This window comes from Pan paniscus, chromosome 3 (assembly GCF_029289425.2).
Source record: "Pan paniscus chromosome 3, NHGRI_mPanPan1-v2.0_pri, whole genome shotgun sequence".
Taxonomy (NCBI): Eukaryota; Metazoa; Chordata; class Mammalia; order Primates; family Hominidae; genus Pan; species Pan paniscus.
The window spans coordinates 32,224,640-32,251,249 of NC_073252.2; the positions used below are offsets into that span (position 1 = coordinate 32,224,640).

The 26,610-nt window shown below is 37.0% G+C and overlaps 1 long non-coding RNA gene across 3 annotated transcripts in view; it reads left to right on the plus strand.

Moving 5' to 3' along the window:
- Positions 1-3,049: 3,049 nt before the first annotated feature.
- LOC103783027 (uncharacterized) overlaps positions 3,050-26,610 on the plus strand; it is a 224,557-nt gene continuing 200,996 nt past the window's right edge. The window contains exon 1 of one of the 3 annotated variants that reach the window (XR_010111942.1): positions 3,050-3,530. This is a non-coding gene — a long non-coding RNA (uncharacterized LOC103783027). The remainder of the gene's footprint in view (positions 3,531-26,610) is intronic. The other 2 variants (XR_608526.5, XR_010111941.1) reach the window with 2 other exon arrangements.

The window sequence follows — 26,610 nt, forward strand, 5'->3', positions numbered from 1 at the left end:
CCACCCGCCTCAGCCTCCCAAAGTGCTAGGATTACAGGCGTGAGCCACTGCACCCGACCTCACTATGATAATTTTCTCAGTTATAATTTTTGCAAAGATGTTTCAATTTTCCTTACAAGGTAGCTTTCCAGGGCCATTTCAAAATTTGTCAAAGAAATATATTTTGAGGAAAAATACTTTAATGTCTTTCAGGGTCTGCAATCTATACTAGTCAGGTTGGAATTTGGTGTCTTATCGCTACACAAGAGTCTGTTTTGTCTGTCTTAAGATCTCTGTTTTAATGTTAATGCTGGTCAGTTGTGCCTGAATTCCAATAGGAGGAGGGTACAGTGAGGCCTGTCCTACTCCCCACTTGCCATCATGGCCTGAACTAGATTTGTACACAACATTGCAAGATTATGCTATAAATTCAAAGTCTTACACTGTTTTCCAATTTTACTCAGAAAAAAGAAAAAAAGCAACGCCTAACAATATCAACCTTCTCCCTCTCATTTGTTAACTTTCTAACTTCATCTCTGATTTTTCTCTCCCTCAAATTTCTTTCTGTTTCTGTTTACTTTGCTATTCCTTAAAAATAACCAGCACATTCTTAACTTCTGGGTCTTTGTGATTGGAGTGTTTCTGGACCACTCCTCACTTTCTGTAGTTTTCAAATGTCACCTTGATGAGTGAAACTTTTTCTGACCATCCTTTGTATAACTGAAATCCACCCACACCATTTCCTGTTCTTTTTCCTCCTTTATTTATTTATTTATTTATTTATTTATTTATTTTTCTCCTTAGCAAGTATCTCTACCTAACTTACTAGCTATTTCATTTGTCATGTTGGTCATCTGGTCCCCCTCCCCACACCCCAAATTATAGTGAAAGAAAGAATTGTTAACGAAAGATCATGAGATCTGTGGAAAAAGAAATGGAGAATTTTATTCCTATTAAAAACAATCTGCAGGTTGGCGAGATGTAGCCTGCAGTGTAAAATGAAAGCATGCTTTGAAGGGGGTGGAGGGTAGAGAGTTAGAGATTATAAAGGCAGGAACTGCAGGGCAGGGCAGGATAGGTAACGGGGTAAGGAACAGGGTCTTGACTGGATGGCCTTTAACCCCCAAATCACTAGTCACTCTTAATTGGTCGGTTCCAGGTGTTTGGTCAGTTGGCACCAGGTGTTCTGTTGATGATCATTTGGGGAATATTCAGCTGCAGAGTATCCTATGTCAGCACCCACCACGGGAACTAGTTTGCCTTGATTGTAGAAAGGGAGATCCTGTGATACTTTTGCAAAATCTTTCTAAGAACACAGAATACCTGGCTGCTCCCTCACCCAGGCATGGCCACCGCGTTTTGTTTTAACTCTGAGATCTCAGTCATAAAGATGACATTTTTGTTCTTTTGCTAGTTTCAGACTTTAACAGAATGAATAAAAACTACATAGAAAAATGTCATGTTAACTTTCTCAAACATTTCTTTAGTTGACAAAATGTGCTGAAACAAAGACTATGGTTTAAATTACTTTACTACGTCAAAGATATAACTAGATATAATACTTTGATGAGGTAGCTGAAATTCTCTTAGTTTTAGTTTCCTCATATTTAAGATGAAGAAAATAATATTGTTCTAATATTCCTCTTATTTGTATATAATATATGGAAACATATTACTAGAAAGCATGTCAAAGTAAAAGTGCTACTTATTTAATCTTCTTGACAACCTCATTCATTCTTTAGGCGTTTTTTACATTTGAAGCAAAAAAATAATAATTCAAGACATGGGTAATAATTATCATCACCACATACAGAATATTTATGTGAAAGACAATGTAAAAGGCTGTTTACATGTAACGTTTACACTAACATTTCCATTACTGAGTAGTGACCAAATGAGGCTAGAACCCTGGTATTTTCAGTGAGAACCGCCAGATTACCATTCTACTTAGCCTGGTTCCACTGAAAGGTGACAGCGTGCTGGCAGTCCTCACAGCCCTCGCTCGCTCTCGGCACCTCCTCTGCCTGGGCTCCCACTTTGGTGGCACTTGAGGAGCCCTTCAGCCCGTGGCTGCACTGTGGAAGCCCCGTCCTGGGCTGGCCGAGGCCGGAGCCGGCTCCCTCAGCTTGCCGGGAGGTGTGGAGGGAGAGGCGTGGGCGGGAACCCGGACTGCCCGCGGCGCTAGCGGGCCAACGCGAGTTCCGGGTAGGTGTGGGCTCTGCGGGCCCCGCACTGGGAGCGCACGGCCGGCCCTAAAGGCCCCAGGCAATGAGGGGCTTAGCAGCCGGGCCAGCGGCTGCGGAGGGTGTGCTGGGTCCCCCAGCAGTGCCGGCCCACCAGCGCTGCGCTGGATTTCTCACCGGGCCTTAGCTGCCTCCCCGCAGGGCAGGGCTCCGGACCTGCAGCCCGCCATGCCTGAGCCTCACCCGCTCCGTTGGGATCCTGTGCGGCGGGAGCCTCCCCAACGAGCGCCGCCCCCTGCTCCACGGCACTCAGTGCCATCGACCACCCAAGGGCTGAGGAGTGCCGGCGCAAGGCGCGAGACTGGCAGGCAGCTCCACCTGCAGTCCGGTGGGGGATCCACTGAGTCAAGCCAGCCGGGCTCCTGAGTCTGGTGGGGACTTGCAGAACCTTTATGTCTAGCTAAGGGATTGTAAATGCACCAATCAGCACCCTGTGTCTAGCTCAGGGTTTCTGAATGCACCAATTGACACTCTGTCTCTAGCTACTCTGGTGGGGAGGTGGAGAACCTTTATGTCTAGCTAAGGGATTGTAAATATAGCAATCGGCACTCTGTATCTAGCTCAAGGTTTGTAAACACACCAATCAGCACCCTGTGTCTAGCTCAGGGTTTGTGAATGCACCAATTGACACTCTGTATCTAGCTACTCTGGTGGGGACTTGGAGAACCTTTGTGTCCCCACTCTGTATCTAGCTAATCTGGTGGGGACGTGAAGAACCTTTGTGTCTAGCTCAGGGATTGTAAAGGCACCAGTCAGCACCCTGTCAAAACAGACCACTTGGCTCTCTGTAAAATGGACCAATCAGCAGGATGTGGGTGGGGCTAGATAAGAGAATAAAAGCAGGCTGCCCGAGCCAGCAGTGGCAACCCCCCTTGGGTCCCGTTCCACTCTGTGGGAGGTTTGTTCGTTTGCTCTTTGCAATAAAGCTTGCTGCTGCTCACTCTTTGGGTCCAGACTGTCTTTATGAGCTGTAACACTCACCGGGAAGGTCTGCAGCTTCACTCCTGAAGCCAAGGAGACCACGAACCCACCGGGAGGAAGGAACAACTACAGACACGCCGGCTTAAGGGCTGTAACACTCACTGCGAAGGTCCGCAGCTTCACTCTTGAGCCAGCGAGACCACGAACCCACCAGAAGGAAGAAACTCCAAACACGTCCGAACATCAGAAGGAAAAAACTCCAGACACGCCGCCTTTAAGAACTGCAACACCGCGAGGGTCCGCGGCTTCATTCTTGAAGTCAGTGAGACCAAGAACCCACCAATTCCAGACACGCTACCAAAGGCAGAGGGGAGCTCCTAGACAAAGGTAAGATACTGTCTTTACTGTTAATCTGTGGAGAGTCTTTCTGGCCCCACTGTTCTTGAATAAATTCCTCTCTGTCCACATGATGTGCCCAGAGACAATCTTAACTGCCAAGTGCCACTTCTCAAAATGGCTGCAGTTTCAAAGTCAAGTCTTTGTCCTGTTTGTTCAAGCAAAGTTGGCAAAGTGGGCTCAGAAAGACGTTTTATGTGGTATGTGCTCATTATTCAAGTTCCTATCACACCTGTTTCTGTATCGATTTCCTTCATAAATCTGAAAGAAATATTGGAATAGGGGATGTATCTTATTCATTGTTATTTTTTGGCGTTTGGAAAACTGCCTAGGACATAATAGGCATTACTTCATGTTTGCTGAATGGGTGAATATATGTTCTCTCCATCAGAGCAGTGTTTATCACAATTTCAGGGGCCCAAATTAAGCTGAATCCTCATATACTAAATTCCATAATTTTATGTATTTTTCGAATACCTATAATATTTCAATATTATCATTTCTTTCTAAAAACTGGACTTAACTTCTGTAGTTTAAGAAAAAAATCCGGACGTTTTGTTTTACCAGTGTGAACATCTTAATGTTCTCTAAAAGTAAACTCTAATTATAATGCATTATACTTCGTAAAAAGATTGTGTTTGAACCAGACAGGGCTAAATTTGAATTTAGTGTAAATTTAAATACTATTTTTGGAATATGGCTACAAATTCCATACCTAGATAATTATTAATAGTAACAGAGATTCTAAAAAATTAGACTTTTTGACAAAATAAATGGTTAGTCCCTTATGGAAAAAACAGTATTTTTGAGCAAAAAATGATAATTAAGCAAGCTCTTGAATGTGTATAATGCATGTTGAGAGTTTTGGCTCTGATATACTTCTTGGTTACAAAATAGTACATTAACTTTTTTGAGTCCATCTTAAATGAGAAACTTGTTTTTAATCCTTGTAAAAACCCAAAGAGATATGCACTGCAATTATCCCCACAAGGAAGCAGACTCAAAAAACTAATTTTTTTCTTCCTAAGGTGGTATCCTACTCTGGTGTGATGAAGACAACATTCAAACTGCAGACTGCCAAACTCTAACCAAAAGCTAAACCATTATGGCATGCTGCCTGCTCAAAATTTAGTGGGTTCTGATCACTGAGCAATCTTTGTCTTTGTTCCTGTTTCCCTATTTCTGCCTCTGTCTCTCTCTCACACACACACATACACACACACACACACACACACGCCCCTCCCCCCCAAAATGCAGAATATGTAATTACGAATATAGATAATGAAACAGAGAATTAACTAGACTAACTAACTGTTAGGCATCATTTTATTATTAAGAGGAAAGGGGATTATAATTCAGATTTGTCATATATTATCCTGTGTGTTTAATCACAATATATGAAAATATAATTAGCTTTCATTTTTAAAATTTTCAAAAACATGCTTCTGATTGTATTTTGTGGCTCTGGGCATTCTGAGATCATTGTTTAATATTTAATCTTGTTTCAGTTGAAAGTTGAAGTATTTAAGTGTTTAAGTTTTTTTTAAAAATCAGATAAATTATTATCTGAGTAATGCAATTTCATTATTGTTAATTGTGGGAGGAAAAAATAGATTTATATGTATTTAATAGAGAGAGAGACCTTAGTTCTCATGACAATACAGGTTATCACATTACCAATTGAACCATCAGGGTAGATTAAAGGCAATTTATAATATTAGAATGTATGTTATAGTGTTAATAAATTTCAGAATAACAATTAGAATGAATTAGTGAAGATAATTGTAAACTTAAAACATACTTAAAACTTATATACTCAGATTAAAGTTTCAGCTCTGTAATTTACTAAGTTTTTAAATTTCAGGAAGGTGGTTTTCTGAGCATCAGGATTTTGTTTGCTTGTTTTTGTTTGTTTATTTATTTTTCATCTGTAAAATGAAAGTCTTGGGCCAGCGACCTCTAAGTTCTTTTCTGCCCACAGTCCCTAACATCACAATGTTATATTGAAAACATTCTACTAGGTCAATATTAGTAAAGCAGAATGAATATAAATGTTCTGCTCATTCTCCATGCACACTTTGGAAATCATGAGTAATGAATACTAAACTCACATTTTTTATTTATGTATTTCTTGATCTCATTTTGTGGATATTCCCTTTGCAGTACCCTCTGGGCACATTTACAGGATTTAATAAGAAGAGAGACGATATCTGCAATCTTAATTGTATAGCAGAATGATAAACTCACAGACGGAAAGCTTGTCTTGTAAATTTAATTTCCTCTAAGCTTGTTAGGAAGAATGTACCAGAGAATGTAAGAGCTCTCATCTCAAGTCATTGTATTACATGAACTTTTCAATTTTCATGTCAACTAGTATTAATATATTTAAAAGCACATTGCCTATTTTAGATCATATATGATATATATTTTTCTTTGATTCAAGATAGTTCTGTGTGGTTTATATCCACCATAGAACTATTTGAATTATCTCTATTAAATGTTTTTTAATAAGTTGGGCTTAGAAAATGTCTGACTGCCATTAGTATTTGCATTCCAGAGGCCATATTAGATAATTCAATTTTCCATTACTTAAAGGAATTGCCTTGTTCCATAACTAGGTTTACTGCAGCAGACAAAAATGTGAAGCACCGTAACTGCTTTTTAATCTCAGGATAGAGAATTTTATTTTATTTAAAAATTGTTTGGGCCATGTACTTCATAGGAAATTTTCTTACTTCAATAATCTCTGGACAAAAGTCTGTTTACAATCTAATAGTATGTCATCACAAGAATAGAAACAAAATATTTTTATTAATAACATAAATGTTTTATATAATTGTAGAAATTCAGAAAAGGAAAATAAAATAATCTAGTTAAGATAATGCCTGCATAAGATAGAGTGAAGACAATGGGAAGAAAACTCGAGATGCGCTGAGCATTTTCTCTGGGAAAGGTAGTATGCTGCTGTGATTTAACTCTGACCAAAATTCAATTTCATGGGTAAATTATATTCTTTTATGGATTAAGGAAACTATAATCTGGTCACCCAATGTCAAAAGCTAGTTAGCTGCTGAAGATATTACCTAACAGTTCTGACACTGATACTTTAAAGATGCCACAAATTCTTTTCTATGCCTCTTATTGGGAGGCGAAGTCCATTTCCTTTCACCATGAATCTGGTTTCCATGATTTTTTTTTAACCAGTGAAAGTGATGCTTTGCCAGTGTTTAGGCCCTGATTACAAGAGCTACTACTATTCCCTGCTCTTGAAATACTTACTCTTGGAAAGCTGAACATCAACTTAACCAGGTTTCCTGCCACAGAAAACATTTAGAGAGGCCCTGAGACCTAAAGGAAGATGCACCTATCTGATACCAGCTTTCTTACTCTCTCTTCAAGTTTACAGGCATGTGTGTGGAGCTGTCTCAGAGCCTACGCAGTAGCCTAGTCTTTAGCCACATATCGCGGTGACACAGTCAACACCATATGCACAGAAGAATCACTCAGCTGAGCTCTGCCTGAATTCCTGGCTCCCCAAATTATGAGCTACAAAACATAGCTGTTTTAAATCGCTACATTTTGAGAAGTTTGTTAAGCAAGAATAGATAAGTAGAGCAGAGACAAACACCAACATCCATATTCATTCCAAGATAAAATTCTGCTACCTGTGGAAGAACAGAAGTATTATCATTTTTCTGATACTAATAATTCAAAAATTGAAAGAAATTGTTGGCATTTATAAAAGGAGAACAAGGTGGAAATAATGAGTTATAAATTCCACAAAATGCAAAAATATAAAATAAAATTAGAGGGGGCTATTTCAACCTAAGTGTACACTCTTCGGGTGATGGGTGGACTAAAATATCAGAAATCACCACTAAAGAATTTATCCTGGTAACCAAAAACCACCTGTTCCCCAAGAACCCACTGAAATAAAAAATATATAAAATAATAATAAAAAAGAAAATATATTTTTCTTAAAAAGTGCTATTAAACATACATAGACCCAGAAAATGAAAATGCACATATTCTATGTAGTTTGTGAGTGACATAGCTAGAGTGATAAAGCTATAGACATTCAAGTACGAGTTAAATAATTTTGAAGCAACATAAAGGTAAACAATTGTACTATTCTAAGAGAACACAGATTTTAGATACATATTACTATCTTGATTTCTCTCATGGAATACAGAATATTAGGTCATCTTTAACTGTTTATTGGGAAAGACTAGAAATTAAGATACATAACTAACACTTTGCCTTAAAGATCAGCTAGCTCACAGTCTGTCTCCAGGCTCCTCCCACTCATATCTAGTGCACACAGCTCTCCAGGCTCCTCTCACTCATATCTAGTGCACACAGCTTCTAAATAAGTCTCCCCAAAGGTCAGATCTGATCATTATCATAGTTCTGCAAAAACCTATGATTCTTCGTCGGCCATAGAAAAAGAACAAGATGTATTGTTGTCCTATGGTATTTTTGTATCCATAATTTTCCTCCTTTATCTGTTCTAAAACAAATGTATCTATACTCTAAATGAAATTCTTTTCTTTTCCCCCTTGTCCATTGACATATAAACACATATAAACACGTGTACAATATGCAATGTTGTTACAGTAGGGACATAATATCCACAGTCATAATTCCCATTCAAAACATTGTTTTTAATTAAAATGGGAAACACACAGCATTGCCTGGTTTTTAGGAATAATCGAATCCTGCTTAGTCATTGTGGCGACCTCTCACCTTGGCAGCAGAGGGAATGTCTTTACTAAATCCCGGTTCTACCTGACAGAAGGAACTAACTTGTCCATGTATTTCACAGCCCCAGTTTTGGGAGATTCTTCCTTGACTGTGATGTTGCATGGCTAAATCCAAAGCAATATGTGGGAAGTATTGTGCAGCTCCTCTGGGATTTGAAGAACTTTTATAGCCCACTTCTTGATGGTACAAGTTTGGTTGTCTGATAATTTTTCTGGAAGTTAAACTGTCACAATCAAAAACTTTTCAAGCTCAGATTCATGGTTTCCTTGGCAATGCTGTTTCCAATAAATGTCAGAAGTATATTAAACTGTTTTCTTTCTGTCTGTTCCATGTGTCTTGATATTGTTTTTAACTCTGCTTTATTTCTTCACTTTCTTGGCTTCCTGGTTCACTTTCTCAATTTAATACTTTCTGCCTTGAACGTATCTGAAACAATAGGCTCATATAGGAAGACAATATCCTTATTTGAATTATTGAGGCAAAATATAGAAGCTTTAGGAAGAGGGAACAAAATAAGGGAGAAGAGGCAGTAAATAAATAATTAAAATACACATTTATTTTGAAATTATAAGGTCAATAAATATTTGTTAAATGACAGGTTGATTGAATGCTCCTGAAAAATGGGAAAGCATTTGAAAAATGGGAAAACATTAGATAAGCACAGTCAGACTTCTTAAATGAGTGAACTTCAACTCAAGAATCCATTATGTAGTCTAGAAATTTATCACCTATTGGAGTGAAAAATATTTAAGGATATGCAAGAAATCCAAAGAGTGTACCTTCAATTCAAACTATCTTAGGAAAACATTTTTAAAATACATTTAACAAATATATAATAAAGCTAAACTCAGAGAAAGATAACTCGGGTTTAAAAAAAAGTAAAAAAAGCAACTGCCAACAATAAATAAATCTTTATTTACTAGTTGCTATGGAGTGAATGTTTATATTTTTCCAAAATTCATATGCTGACAACTAATCCCTAGTGTAATATTATTAAAAGGTAGGATCTCTGGAAGGTGATTAGATCATGAGGAAGGAGCCCTCATGAATGAAATTAATGTCCTTGCCAAACAGCCCTGAAGGAGTTAGTCTCTTTCACTCTGTGAGAACAAAGCGAGAAGGTGCCATCTGTGGCCCAGGAAACAAGTGCTCATCAGACACTCAATCTGCATGTCCCTTGATCTTGAATTTCCCACCTTTCAGAACTGTAAGACATACATTTCTGTTGTTTATCAGCCACACAGTTTATGATATTTTACTAAAGCTGCCCAAATAGACTAAGACACTGTTGTATTACTTTTATGTTGCTGCATTACAATTTACCACAAATTTAACATCTTTAACAACATAAATTTACTCTCTCACAGTTTCTGAGAGTCAGGAGTCTGGGCACAGCTTGACTGGGTCCTCGAATCCAGGTATCATGAGGCTGAATCTCATCTACAATTTCATCTGAGACTTGGGTCTGCTTTCAAGCTCACAAAGCTGTTGGCAGAATTTATTTCCTTGCAGCCATGGAATTAACAGCATCTGCTCTTTTTTGATTAATTTAAATTCAACTGGTTAGGGTCTTAATTGCAGATAGAAAGTTTTTTTCACCTTTTCTATATAATAGGACATTATTAAGAGAATAGCATTCTATCATTTACAGAATATTGCATTAGTTACAAACAAGCTACAGATCTCACTCCAACTTGAGAGGAGAGACTCACATAAACATAACACTGGGGATTAGATATCAGGAGGGATATTTTGCTTCATCTCTCTTTTAAAAAATGCAAATGAATAAAGATCTCCTTTATGTCTGGAAGCCACTGATCTGTTCTCTGTTTGTACAATTTGGTCATTTTAAGAGTTATATAATTACAATCATTTGGCTTTCTTCATTTAGCATAATTTTTCAGAGATCCCTTCAGTTTCTTGTAGGTATCAGTTGTCTATTTCTTTTTATTACTCTGTACTATTCCATGGTATGGATGTACCACAATTTGCTTAAACACTCACCCTTTGAATGACAACTAAGTTGTTTCCAATTTGAGCCTATCACAAATAAAGCTACTATGAACTTTCATGTACAGAGTTTTACGTGAGCATACATTTTCACTTATCTGTGTTACAGGGTTAAGAGTGACATTTCTGGATTGTATTGTAGTTATATGTTTTTGTGTATTGTTGTTATTTAAGCAGCAACAACAACAACAACAAAACTGCTCAGCAATTTTTGAAAATATTTTTACCATTTAACATTCTAGCAGCAAAGTCTGTGTTCCAGTTTCTTCTCACTCTTTCTGGCGTTTAATGTTGTCACTATTTTTCTTTTTATTTTAGTCATTCTGATAAATGTGTAGTGATATCTTATTATGTTAATTTGCATTTCTATATTCCCTTCAGTGAATTGCCTCTCTCTGTCTTTTGCTTATTTTCTAATGGATTTTTTTTCCTTTATTTTTGAGCTTTTTGAGTTTGTTATATACTCTAGATACTAACCCTGTGTCAAATAGGTGCTTTGCAAATATTTTCTCTCAGTATGTAGCTTATTTTCTCATCTTTTTGGCAGGGTCTTTCACAGAACAAAAGTTTCCAATTTTAATGAACTTCAATTTACCAAAATTTCTTTTTATGGATAGTGCTTTCAGAATCCGGTCAAAGAACTCTCTAACTGGTGCTAGAACACACAGGTGCCCTGTTTTTTTTTCTATGGTATTTAAGTCTGTGATTCATTTTGAGTTAAATTTTGTAGGTGTGAAAGTGAGACTTAGGTCAAGGTGCTCCCCTTATTATTATTATTATTATTATTATTATTATTATTTCCTCCTCCTCCTCCTCCTTCTTATTTACTTATTTATTTATTTTTTGAGACAGAGTCTTGCTTTGCCACCCAGGTTGGAGTGCAGTGGCACGATCTCGGCTCACTGCAACCTCTGCCTCCAGGACTCAAACAATTATCCTGCTTAGCCTCCCAAGTAGCTGAGATTACAGGTGCACACCACCACACCCAGCTTATTTTTGTAGTTTTAGTAGAGATGGGGTTTCACCATGTTGGCCAGGCTGGTCTCGAACTCCTGACCTCCTGCTATGCCCACCTTGACCTCCCAAAGCGCTGGGACTACAGGCTGGGTCACTGCACTTGGCTGCTGCTTCTCCTTCTCCTCCTTCTTCTTCCTCTTCTTCTTCCTCTTCTTCCTCCTCTTCTTCCTCTTCTTCCTCTTCTTCCTCTTCTTCCCCTTCCTCTTCCTCCTTTTTCTTCTTCCTCCTCCTCCTTCTTCTTCCTCTTCCTCCTCTTCTCCTTTATCTTCTCTTCTTTTCTTCTATGTTGAATTGCTCTAGTACCATTTCTCAAAACACATATCCTCCCTCCGCTGAAGGTGGGAATGAATGTCCATACGCCCATGTTGTCACCACTTTTACTAGCAGAGGAAGCGATTTGGGAGAGAAGAGAAGTTATAGTCTGGCAGGAATAAAAGTCTTGGCTCTCTATTTAGCTTTTTCTCACACCACGCCAGTTGAAGGGTGAGAGTGCTTCATTATAGTCTGCTAAGGATGGAAATCTAGGCATTCTGCTTCCTTTTTGGTATTGTAGGTATGGGTAGAGCCAGATAGTTTCCTGTGCAGTTTAATTGTACCAGAATTATTTTATAAATATTTTCTGACTTTCTGTCATCCCCTTTCCTATCTTTTGATTAAAGAGTGCAGATTTTTTTTTCTCTTAATCCATTGGTACCGATAAATTGAGAAAATATAAAAGTTGCATGGGGCAATATATCAAAACCAAAATCAATAAACATATCAGAAAAATTGGTCACACAAATTATAGACAAAGGAATACTGTCAGTGTCATATGAGACCACTTACAAATTGTCAGAAAAAAATAAATGGTCAAGTTGAAAAATATGCTCTAAGAATATGCTCTAAGAACATGAATAAATATATAGAAAATATCAAATTCAAAAGTCAAATAATATATGAAAAAATTCTCAAATTTTGTTATGAAATTAAAAATTAAGTTTAATATATTGTTTGAATAGCAAATCTTAAATTTTTTAAAGCTATATCATTTATTGCTTACAAGAAATATAAAATCTATTAAAGTTATATATATGTATATATGTTCAACCAGCAATCTTCCTAATTAATGTGGCTAGTGACATCCATTTTTACAGAATAAAAAGACAATAAACCCTGTACAGAGTTACACATAAAAGTCTATGCAACAGAAAACATGTACATATGTAGTTCAAATACACTTAATCTTCATTTTTTGAAGAGTCTGTATCTGCAGATAACATGTCCATAAAATTTATATTTAACCCCAAAATTGATACTCAAGTCACTTTAGCAATCCTTCACAGACATGAACAGAGTGGTAGAATTTTTGACTTGTCTGATACACTTGAAGTTGAACTAAACAATAATCTGCTTTCTTGTTTTAGCTCTCATAATGTAAACAAGTATCCTTATCATGGTTTATTTAGTGCCATGTGTGCTTTTTTGGTGATTTCACCGTTTAAAATGGCACCCAAATGTACGGCTAAAGTCCTTTCAAGAGTGCCAAAATGTGAGATGGTTGTGATGTGCCTTATGGAGTGTGTTAGATAAGATTTTCTTGGGCATGAGGTGTAGTGCTATTGGCTATGAGTTCAATGTTAATGAAGCAATAATATATGTTAAATAAGATTTCTTTAAACAAACACATAAAACAAGGTTATGTATTGAGTGGTTGATAAAAATGTTGTTAACAGATGCTTGCAGGAACCTAACCCTGTATTTCAGCTAAAAGCAATGGTTTAGTATTCACGATTTCAGTGTTTGTGGTGTCTTTATAAAAATATGACTATCACATATAACAAGAATCTATTGTATATGTGTCTGGGTGGGTGTGTGTGTACACATATATATATACACATCTATGTATACATATATACACATGTTTATAGATAAATATATACGTGTATATGCATACCACGCATTCTTATTTGCATAGGGTAATTTGAGCACTGAAAAATGTAGAATACAAAGTTGATTATTAGGATACATGCAATATTGTTAAAATAGGTTACCTTAGCGGGAGGAGGAGCCTAATTTTGGTATAGTAGAAATTGAATAGCTGAGAAAAGAAAAAAAAGATATTTTTAAAGTCATGCATGACATTCATATGTCAATATGAATACCTACAAAAAAAATTAAAACAAACTCAATTTTAAGATTTTTCAAAAGTTAAATAAACAGCTATCTCAATTCCCATATTCTCCTAAATAATAATATTTATATATTTTCTATTTGACCATCTATATTATTGCATTCCATGTCTTACATTTTGTCTAATAAGATGGAGGAATACATTAAGTTGAAAGATAGATAATAAATAGATAGATGCAGACTGATAGACAATAATAACAATAAACTAGGAAATGATAGAAATTGATAAATATAGAAGTTGATATGGTTTGGCTGTGTCCCCACCCAAATCTCATCTTGAATTGTAGTTCTCATAATACCACATATTGAGAAAGGGACAAGGTGGGAGGTAATTGAATCATGGGGGCAATTACCCCCATACTGTTCTCATGATAGTGGGTGAGTTCTCATGAGATCTGATTGTTTTATAAGGGGCTTTTCACCCCTTTGCTTGACACTTCTCCTTCCTGCTGCCCAGGGAAGAAGGTGCCTTTTGTCCCCTTCACCTTCTGTCATTATTGTAAGTTTATTAAGGCCTTCTCAGCCATGTGTAACTGTGAGTCAAGTAAACCTCTTTCCTTTATAAATTACCCAGTCTTGGGCAGTTCTTTACAGCAGCATGATAATGAACTCATACAGAAGTACATGTCAAATTGAGCATTCTAGACAAAATATTATCCTGTGTAGATGCTTATATGTATAAATGTTGAAACAAAACCACTAAAGATACGTGTGCATATGCACATACATTACATATTTCAAGGCAAACTGATACATCTCATGTTAATGTCTCTTTTATTATGTAGCTGGATGACCATAGTCATATCATTTAATTCCATTATGTTCAGCTTATTTAACTATATAGTTAGGGAATTTACATAGTAAACTTTTTCATGAGCTTGAAATCATAACTTTTGTATAGGATACCATTTAAAAGATAATTAGCTAAACCTAAAGAGATTTTAATCATCGTTGTAATCAAATATCCTCACTAATAAATTTTAATTCTTGTTGGCATTTAACAAAGCATCTTAGCTAAGCTGTCTGTGAACACTCTTCACTTTCATTTTCCTTTTCTTCAAAAGAGAAATTATTTGTTATGTCCATGTATCCATGTTGGAAAAGGTAAACTCTGGATTGTTTTCATTGTCTATATGCCAAAACATTTAATAGACACAACAAACAAAAACACAAACAAAACTTTGATACACACAGTGGAACAAAATTCCAGTGGCTGTTTTACTAAATAACCATACCCATTGCTGCAGCTTTTATTATTATTATTATTCAGGATTTTTTTACTTAACGAGACTTGAAATTCTTGAAAGAGCTAAAGTTGAGGCATAGCAACAGTAACCTGGTGCTATAACTTCTTTTGTGGACTTTCCAGTCCAAACATTTTTTTCCAAGGTTCCTGAAGCTGTTCTGATGCTTTCATTAGACTTAAATCCCTTTTTATTTTCATGAAAGCTCATTTGTACTCAAGATGGTTTTAGTGGATTTTGGTGACTTGCACTAAAGTATTACAACTAACACAAAGATTAACAAACATCCTGTACTTTTCTTTTACAAATTTTATGTTTCTAGAGTCTGTAGCTCTTCTATTGTAAGTTGTTTACATAATATAAACTCTTTGGGTTAAAATCTTTAATTTCTAAAAAAAAAAATTAATGTCTTATTCCTTGAAATCTTGTTGTAGATATATTATATGGATTTATGTAGAACAGAAGTTATATTCTTCTGTGATCAGTATTCAGTACCAGCAAACAGAAATACTTGTGTAATTCAAATTGCTATAAAATTATGTATAATTTATAATACAGTGTAAAATCTAATGTAACATTTATTATATAACATATATTTTTCCATAATTTATTGTATAGCATATAATTCATACAAACAATGGTTACATATTGCTCACTCATTTTGTGTAAACTGCGATAAAATCATAATGCTACTACACTTAGATTTTAAAAAGACATTACTCAGAATTTTCTGGGGGTGTGGCAAAGATGGCAGACTAGAAGCAGCAGGAATCGGAGGCTCCCACTGTAAAAAAAAAAAAAAAAAAAAAAAAAAAAAAAAAAAAAAAACATAATAAGCGTGTGAATCCTTCACCAGCAACCAAGGTATCCAGGTTCTCTCATCAAAATTGACTAGAAGGCGCAGAAAGAAGGCAGAGCAGTGTGGTGCAGCAGCCCACCTGAGAGCCACATGGGGAAGGGGAACCCTCTTAACCCTCCCCAGGGAGGCAGTGAGGCAGTGCGCTACCCAGCTGGGGAAACTGCTCTTTTTCCACGGAACTATGCAACCCAAAGATCGGAAGATCCCACTTGCGAACCCATGCCACCGGAGCGTAGCATCCCAAACCTGGAAGGTGTAGATTCTTAGAGCATCTCAGTTAGATTCTGCTGAAGAATACCAAACTCCCCAGCGGCAGGGCGACCAGCACTGGCTGCGGCTGCCTCCTGTCTAAGCCTTTCAAGCTCCTTGTGGGAGGGGCAGTAACCAGCAATGGGACCTGTAACTGCCTAACACGCTAAGCTCCCTCTGTGAAAGGAGGAGAAGCACCCATCCTGTGGAAGAAGGGCACCACCCATCTCTATAGCTCCAGGCTGCTCTTTTCCCCTGCTGGAGCCAGGGAGGCTGGATAGCTTGGTCCCGTGACTTGTCCCCACAGCCCAACACACCAGCTGTGGCAGTCTGTGGACAGAGGGCCTCTTTAGGCCTAACCCTGACTCATCCTTCCTCAGTGGGCGGGGCTTCCCTGCAGGATCTCCAGTAACTCCAGCCAGAGGCTCAGGGATAGAATTCAGATCTCCCTGGGCCTGAGCCCCTAGTGGGAGGGGTGGCCACAGTCTCTGTGGACCAGCAGACTTAAACTCTCCTCCTTGAATCCAGGCAGCCCAGACAAGTGGATTTTCCCCTAGTAAAACACACCCTCTCCACCAAGGGACAAAGTGCCTCTTTAAACAAGTCCTGATCCCCATGCCACCCAACTGAGTGAGACCCTCCAACAGGGATTGTTAGACACCCTATACAAGAGCGATCCTACTGGCATCAGGTTGGTGCCCTCTCGAGGTCAGAGGTCCCAGAAGAAGGAGCAGGCACTCGTCTTTGCTACTCTCCAGCCTCCTTGAGTGGTATCTACAGGCACAGGAGTGAATCGGATGAATATGGCCTGAAGTGAACCTATTTGTGTGCTGTATTCAGGAGACCCCTCCTACATGTAAAAACACACAGAGGCTCAAAATACAGGGATGGAGGACAATTTAACAAGGAAATGGAAAGCTAACAAAAAACAAAAAACAAAAAAACAAAACAAAACAAAAACGTAGGGATTGCAATCCTAGTCTCTGAGAAAACAGACTTTTAACCAACAAAGATAAAAAAAAAAAAAACAAAGAAGGGCATTACATAATGGTAAAGGGAGCAATTCAACAAGAAGAGCTAACTATTCTAAATATATATGCACTCAATATGGGAGCACCCAGATTCATAAAACTAGTTCTTAGAGACCTACAAAGAGACTTAGACTCCCACACAATAATAGTGGGAGAATTTAACACCCCACTGTCAATATTAGACAGATCAATGAGACAGAAAATTAACAAGGATATTCAGGACTTGAACTCAGCTCTGGATCAAGTGGACCTAGTAGATGTCTACAGAACTCTCTACCCCAAATCAACAGAATATACATTCTTCCCAGTGCCACATGGCACTGATTCTAAAATCAACCACACAACTGGAAGTAAAACATTCCTCAGTAAATGCAAAATAATGGAAATTTTAACAATCAACCACAGTGCAATCAAATTAGAGCTCAAGATTAATAAACTCACTCAAAACCACACAATTACATGGAAATTGAACAATCTGCTCCTGAGTGACTCCTTAGGAGGGGAAATAATAAAATTAAGGCAGAAATCAAGAAGTTCTTTGAAACCAATAATAACAAAGAGACAATGTACCAGAATCTCTGGGACACAGCTAAAGCAGCATTAAGAGAGAAATTTATAGCACTAAATGCTCACATCAGAAAGCTAGAAAGAACTCAAATTGGCACCCTAACATCACAATTAAAAGAGCTAGGGAGGCAAGAGTAAACTAATCCAAGAGCTAGCAGGAGACAAGAAATAACTAAGATCAGAGCAGAATTGAAGGAGATAGAGACATGAAAAGCCCTCCAAAAAATCAAGGAAACCAGGAGCAGTTAAAAAAAATAATAATAATAGTTAACAAAATAGATACATTTCTAGCTAGACTAATAAGAAGAGAGAGAAGAATCAAATAGACACAATAAATAATGATAAAGGGGATATCACCACTGACCCTACAGAAATACAAACTACCAACAGAGAATACTATAAACACTTCTATGCAAATAAACTAGAAAATCTAGAAGAAATGGATAAATTTCGGGACACATAAACCCTACCAAGACTGAACAAGGAATAATTTAGGTCCCTGAATAGACCAATAACAAGCTCTGAAATTGAGGCAGTAATTAATAGCCTACCAAACAAAAAAAGCCCAGGAGCAGACAGCTTTACAGCTGAATTCTACCAGAAATACAAAGAGGAGCTGGTACCATTCCTTCCGAAATTATTCCAAACAATTGAAAATGAGGGAATCCTCCCTATCTCATTTTCTGAAGCCAGCATCATGTTGATACCAAAACATGGAAGAGACACAACAAAAAAAGAAAAATTCAGGCCAATATCCCTGATGAACATCAATGCAAAAATCCTCAGTAAAATACTGGCAAACCAAATCTAGCAGCACGTCAACAAACTTAGCCACCATGGTCAAGCTGGCTTCGTCAAGTTGGCTTCATCCCTAGGATGCAAGGCTCATTCAACATACACAAATCAATCAAGTTAGTCCATCACATAAACAGAACCAAAGACGAAAACCAGATGATTATCTCAATAGATGCAAAAAAGGCCTTAGATAAAAGTTAACATCCTTTCATGTTAAAAACTCTCAATAAACTAGGTATTGATGGGACACATATTAAAATAATAAGAGCTATTTATGACAAGCCCACAGACAATATCGTATTGAATGGTCAAAAGCTGGAAGCATTGCCTTTGAAAACCGGAACAAGACAAGTGTGCCCTCTCTCACCACTCCTATTCAACATTGTATTGGAAGTTCTGGCCAGGGCAATCAGGCAAAATAAAAAAATAAATAAATACAGTTATTCAAATAGGAAGAGCGGAAGTCAAGTTGTCTTTGTTTGCAGACAACATCATTTGATATTTAGAAAACCCCAACATCTCAGCCCCAAAATTTCTTGAACTGATAAGCAATTTCAGCAGTCTCGGGATACAAAATCAATGTGCAAAAATAACAAGCATTCCTTTACACCAACAATAGGAAAGCAGAGAGCCAAATCATGAATGAACTCCCACTCACACTTGCTACAAACAGAATAAAATACCTAGGAATACAGCTAACACGAGATGTGAAGGACCTCTTCAAGGAAAACTACAAACCACTCACTGCTCAAGGAAAGAAGAGAGGACACAGACAAATGGAAGAACATTCCATCTTCATGAATTGAAAGAATCAATATCATGAAAATGGCCATACAGCCCAAAGTAATTTAAAAATTCAATGCTATTCCCATCAAACTACCATTAACATTCTTCACAGAATTAGAAAAAAAACACATTTTAAATTTCATATAGAATCAAAGAAGACCCCATGAGGCCAAGACAATCCTAAGCAAAAACAACAAAGCTGGATGTATCATGCTACTTGACTTCAAACTGTACTACAAGTCTACAGTAACCAAAACAGCATGGTACTGGTACCAAAACAGACATATATAAACCAATGGAGCAGAACAGAGACCACAGAAATAACACCACACATCTACAACCATCTGATCTTTGACAAACCTGACAAAAACAAGCAATGGGGAAATGATTCAGTAAATGGTGCTGGGAAAACTGGCTAGCCATAAGCAGCAACTGAAACTGGACCCCTTTCTTACACCTTATACAAAAATTAACTCAAGATGTATTAAAGACTTAAATGTAAAACTGAAAACCATAAAAACACTAGAAGAAAACCTAGGCAGTGCCATTCAGGACACTGGCAAGGGAAAGACTTCATGACGAAAGCTCCAAAAGCAATTGAAACAAACGCCAAAATTGACAAATGGAATATAATTAAACTGAAGAGTTTCTGCACAGCAAAAGAAACTATCATCAGATTGAACAGGAAGCCTACAGAATGGGAGAAAATTTTTGCAATTTATCCATCTGACAAAGGTCTAATATCCAGAATTTACAAGGAACTTAAACAAATTTACAAGAAAAAACTCTATCAAAAAGTGAGCAAAGGATATGAACAGACATTTGTCAAAAGAAGACGTCTGTGTGGCCAATAAACATGAAAAAAAGCTCAACATCACTGATTATCAGAGAAATGCAAATTAAAACCACAATGAGATACCATCTTACACCAGTCAGTAATGGCGACTATTAAAAAGTCAGGAAACAATAGATGTTGGCAAGGCTATGGAGAAATAGGAATGCTTTTACACTGTTGGTGGGAATGTAAATTAGTTCTGCCATTGTGGAAGACAGTACGGTGATTCCTCAAGGATCTAGAACCAGAAATACCACTTGACCCAGCAATCCCATTACTGAGTATATACCCAAAGGATTATAAATCATTCTACTATAAAGACACATGCACAGGTATATTTATTGCAGCACTATTTTTAATAGCAAAGACATGGAACCAACCCAAATGCCCATTAATGATAGACTGGATAAAGAAAATGTAATGCAGCCATAAAAACGAATGAGATCATGTCCTTTGCAGGGACATACATGAAGTTGGAAGCCATCATTCTCAGCAGACTAACACAGGAACAGAAAACCAAACACCACATGTTCTCATTCATAAGTGGGAGTTGAACATTAAGAACACATGAACACAGAGAGGGGAACAATACATACCAGGGTCTGTTGGAGTGTGGGGGCTGAGAAGAGGGAACTTAGAGGACTGGTCAGTAGGTGTAGCAAACCACCACGGCACACGTATACCTATGTAACAAACCTGCACGTTCTGCACATGTATCCTGTTGTTTTCTTTTTAGAAGTAACAAAATTTTAAAAAGATTTTTGCAATTAAAATAAATATTTTGTTGTTTTGTAGAATGACCATAGCAAATAATCTAGATTTTGTATCCCTGTGAGTGAACACAGCACAGTGGAATTTCTTTGCAGACAAACACTGCTCTTGACTAAGTAGTTAAGAGCAGTTCTGTTTTGGTTGCAAATAGAAGCCATGTAAAATATTAAACTTTTGATCATGTTCTGAAAATTGTATTTCAGAACGTGAATATATAATTGGCAAAATTTAAAAATTAATTCAATAAAATCACTGACAGGTGATTTGATTTCTCAAATACATTTTTATGTTCTGTCACATACTTTAGTACTGATACCAATCAGATTGCAGTATTATCTTAGTTTACTTTCTGCAACATTAGAATATACTTGTTTTGTATGAATTAAAACAATATTACATCATATAACAAGATATCAGGTATTTGATTTGTACTTGTTCTCTGAGAAATTATTCTTTTATTTTTTAGACAGAGTCTCTCACTGTCGCCTGGGCTGAAGTGAAGCCTGGCATGATCTCGGCTCACTGCAACCTCCGCCTCCCGGGTTCAAGCGATTCTCCTGCCTCAGCCTCCTGAGTAGCTGGGATTACAGGGGCCCATCACCACACCCAGCTAATTTTTTGTATTTTTAGTCGAGATGGGGTTTCACTATGTTGGCCAGGCTGGTCTCGAACTCCTGACCTCATGATCCACCTGTCTCAGCCTCCCAAAGTGCTGGGATTACAGGCGTGAGCCACCAGGCCCAGCCATATTAGTTATTCTTAAGAAAATATGATAGCTAAAACATTCAATGTGTTAAATATTTATAATCGAGATTTACGAAAACAAAAGAAAACCTGTACAAGTCAATGTATGTAAAAGACAACAACTAGGCTTGTCTCTGATTTAACCTATGGCCACAATAACATACTTCTGTTGGAAGTTGGCTATAAAGTCTTCATCTACCTATTTATTTAAAATTTAAAAAAACCCAACAGATTGCTCATTACGTTACATGCATGTTACCATGCAGTGTGCTGTGTCAGGTGCAGCACATACAAACATGAATAATACACACATTATACTAAAGAATTCCAAAGAATTTCTGATTTATCTGATTAGAGACAGGCACATAAATTTTAATGTGCATTAAAATTTTAGTTCAAATGTAGCTGGGATCCCAATGGTGTTTTTTTTTTTTTTTCCACTCTGCACTGACCTGGAGAATGTAACACCTTAGCAAGTAGTCTATTCCCTAAAAATATCACTCCCAGAGTCATAGATTTTATTGAAATGTCAAGGAATACACGGAAAATTTATTTCCCTTGTACACCATATGACAACACATTATAGATGATAGTTGTTTAGATAGATATATGGACAGATGGATAAATAATCTGTTTTCTCTTCTCAAGAGATATTCTCTGGTCACCAGCTCTATCACTACATCACCTTTTACATTTTCCTTTCCCTGTCCACAAATAGCATCTAGAGTTGTTCTTCATACCTAAATAATTCAATGCTATCTTTCAGCTTGCATATGCCACAGAGCAAAACAAAAGCTGCATAGGTACTGGCATAAGCTAGGATTCTCGGAAAGCTCACACCAATCAATTGATTATCCCTTGTATTCCAAGTGTTTCAAGGATAGGATCATCTCCAACACATCTTTTTACTGAGCCAATAGAGTGGAAGAGTAATTGGAAATTTTGATGCTAAGAAAAACAAGATTTTTTTCCTTATGTGAACTCAATACAGTACATTTTCTGTAAAAAAAAAAAAGTATGAACTGGAAACATTAGACAATTGTGTACAGATGGGCACATTTAGCTACATATGAGGCTAAGATTGTGTCTGAGCAAAGGATGTAACAATTGAGTAGCACAGTATTTCATATCTGTTACTAGATGGAAAATTCTTTAATACATTATCCATGTGTCACTTATTTTTCTGTTACATACTATGATAACACCTTACAAATGAGAAGTGTTACAACATTTGTGTGGAAAAAGGAAAAATACAGCTAATTATACTCTGTGAGCCCTCTTCTCAGTTGTCTTATTGAATTTGACAGCTTGTTATTTAATTGGGAAAGTTACTAACTTTTATAATATGTGTAGTTGAGAGCTCCTCAGTGCAATGTTGGGAGAAGATTCTCTATGGGCCTCTGTGGGTTTTGCATCTTTTCTGAGCATAGAGATTATGTTAGTTATCTCTTGCTATGCTGTCTTCTGCTGAGGGTTTCTCAAGGCTTCAAGTAAGGTGTTGGCCTCTCTGCTGGAGTTTCATGTAGGGAGGATCTGCTTTGGTTTCGTGTAGCTGTATAAATGAAAGCTCCAGCTTCTTACTGGCTGTAGGTTGGAAATTTGTCTTATAACATAGAGGACATCAGTAGTTACTTGCCACATGGCCTTCTCCATAGACAGTCATAGCAATTTGCTTCAGGACCAGTAAGAAAGACTGGTGCCTGCTGTAAATATGGAGTAATATACATAATACATTATGTATCATATAGCATATAACATATAATGGATAACATGGAATACAGCATATGCCTATTGTGTATACTGCAACCAAATCAAAGAGAGTTGTCTTTTCTACCTAAGTAGTTTTACTTCATAGACTAAACTAGTATTCCAAAATTTAAGTAAATTAAAAAAAAAAAGTTCAAAGAAGGAATTTAATTTAAATATATCTATAAAAATAGCATGATATTTTGCCTTTATTATTCTAGTAAGGGTACATTCTTGTATTTAAATATTTTTATTTTCAGGTATATAGTAATTACATGTTAGATTCTGTTATATAGTGTTTATTACATCCAGCTATTTGTAGAGTTCTATTTAGCTTATCCTCTCATTGAACTGTAAAGCAACAAATATAATTATTCTATTACAAAATTAGGTATTTGTACATTAACTCAAGGATACGAGTTAGGAGAAAAAATATCTTCAGACATTTTGTAAATTGGCATTAGTTTCCATTTTTCTGAGTAGCTGGGACTACAGGTGTCCACCACCACACCTGGCTAATTTTTGTACTTTTAGTACAGACAGGGTTTCACCATATTGGCCAGGCTGGTCTGGAACTCCTGACCTTGTGATCTGCCCACCTCGGCCTCCCAAAGTGCTGGGATTACAGGCATGAGCCACCGCGCCCAGCTCCATTTTTCTGAAGAGATATTTTTGTTCTGTTCTTAAGCAATTAAAAATATGTTCATGAACATTAAGAAATATGTAATTAATTTTATTGGTCTTCTGGTATTTAGGAGTTTCTTCTCTACATTTATTCTCTCTTTCTCACATTACCTTTAAGAAGTTTAGTTCAGAGAAGATGGTCTCTTATATTAAGCTACATTTATCCACATAACTGCAAGTCTTGGGAGCATGGTTCTAAGTACTCTTTGTGTTGGATTATCTTTTCACAGATGTTTATGTTGCAAATCACCTTGAAAGATATAGTGACTCCATCCAGAGCAAAGCACAGGCATGCTTCCTGACTATTATGAGAGAGTCCAGTTTCCAAAGCTCAGAGTTTCTTACCTATAACAAACCCACCTCCTGCCTGAGTATCCCTTGTCCCTCTTTGTGTCACTCCATGGAAATTGGTACTTCAGAATTCAGTGTAAAAAAGTGCTGGTACTCTGGCTGCTGCTTTTGTTGTCAGAAATAGACTGTCCAAAGTCTCTAACCCAGTGGTTTCGTTTATTCTGCAGCATCCTTAAAACTGTGCCAGGCTGACTTGTTAGACTGCGAGTGGGTGAAGTCTTACCCACTTCACAGTGTATAAGTGATCTTCTCACTTAGAGAGGCTTATGACAGTTACCCTAAGTCAACACAGAATGAGTCTCAGTAGCAATAATGGAACTCAAATTTAACAAAGCAGAATGACTTCTCACCCTAGTAATATTTTACTTCAACCTAATTAAATACATTTATATATTTAAAGATAGAAAACATGGATCTGAAGAGATGCAAGAAAGAGCTTATCAAAAAAATCGAAGAAAGCTACTTTTTAGATGTAAAGCAAACTGCAACCACAGAGATAATTTCAATAAGAGTTTAAGCATAGAACTCAACTGGTCCCATTAGCAAAAATGTCTCCCTGGGAAGATTAAATGTGTTGGATAGAGTTTTACAGGCTATTTCCTTTCATGGGTTGGCTGACACAGTCTGTCCATTGGCTATTTTAAGTCCGCAACAACCATTTTTCTCTTATCTTCTTCTTTTACTGAGGCTGAAAATCTTTCAAACGAGGGTCACCATGTGACACAATTAAGAACAATGGGATATATGTGGAATTGCTTAGTAAGAGAGTGCCTTATAAGATATGTTATTAAAAAGCCTTTTATTGTTAGTCTTTCCCTGATTTTTGTGCCTAGAAAAAGAAAATGAATCATATTAGAATCATTTGAAGGCAAACTTATCAGTTTAGGATAAAAAAGCATCCTAAGTTTAGGATGTGCATCTGTTACATGAGAAAACTAAACTACTATAAGTTTAATTACTGTTAATTGGAAATTTTTTGCTTGGATCCAAAGGAACTCTTGATACACAAGAACAAATAAACTAGACAAGGGGGAGGCTAACAGAGGATTCTTCTATTTGCCCTATTAAAAAAGTATTTGGAAATTTACTACAGCCCATTCTCACCCACATCCAAACTCATGCCCACAAAATCATATACACTAAATGAAAGACAGATGATAACATTGAGATGATAGTACAGTTCCTTGAGGACATTTAGCAAGACAATGTGTTTTTAGATTGTTAATATTGTCTTTTCTCCAAAGATCATCACTGACTTGCATCTGCTATTGGACTTCAATTTGTGAGCCTCAAACTGGGCTCTCCTGGTTCAAATAATTAAAAATTTAAAAAACCTTAATTATTTACGTAACTAAGAATCTATTGTCTGATTACTTCTTTGGTGCCTGTGTAAATTTCTTTTACAGAAAAATGTGCTGGTCAGAAGATATATGATCTGTTCCATTTTATATTTATAATCTCATTTTATAACAATTAGTGCAAGTATTAGTTTTCTAGGGCTGCCATAATAAAATGCCACAGGCTGGGTGGCTTAAAAAACAGAAACGTGCACTTTAGGAAGCCGAGGTGGGCGGATTGCCTGAGCTCAGGAGTTCGAACCTGGGCAACATGGTGAAACCCCATCTCTACTAAAATACAAAAGAAATTAGCCAGGCGTGGTGGCACGTGCCTGTAATCTCAGCTACTCTAGAGGCTGAGGCTAGATAATTGCTTAAACCCGGGAGGCGGAGGTTGTAGTGAGCCGAGATCATGCCATTGCACTCCAGCCTGGGCGACAAAGCAAGACTCCATGTCTACAAAAAAAAAAAACAAAAAACAAAAAAACAAAATTCAGAGGCATATTTGTTCACAGTTTCAGAGATGACAAGCCCAAGATCAAGGTGTCAACAGTGTTCATTTCTTATTGGGCCCCTCTCTTTGGCTTGCAGATGTCCACCTTCTCATTGTGTATCCTTACAAGTTCTCTGTGCTCCAGTGCCACTAGTGTCTTATCTTTTTATGAGGGCATCAAATATATTGGATCAGGGCTTCACCCAAAGGGCCTAATTCTAAATTAATCACCTCTTTAAAGACCTGTGTCCAAATACTGTCACATTTTGAGGTATTGGTGATCGGAGTTTTAACATATGAATTTTCGGAGAACACAAGTCAGCCCATAGAAATAGGTAATCTTTTCTTTTAACTTCAACTCTTCTAGAGATAATTATTTGTTCAATTTCTTAAGTCTTATTAACGCTGAATAAATGTAAAGGTGCAACCTGATGCCTAAAAGGTTGAAGTCCAAACCATGGACTGTGGTGATACCCACATTGTGAGCTTTGGGAGTTTAGTCATCAAAATAGAATGCCCATACTAGCACCCAAATTACTTCTTCCGCCAAAACTCTAGAGTATAGATTTTTAAAAAACACATAAAAGTTCTAGGCTATAGTATGTCTTTGAGTAAGAAG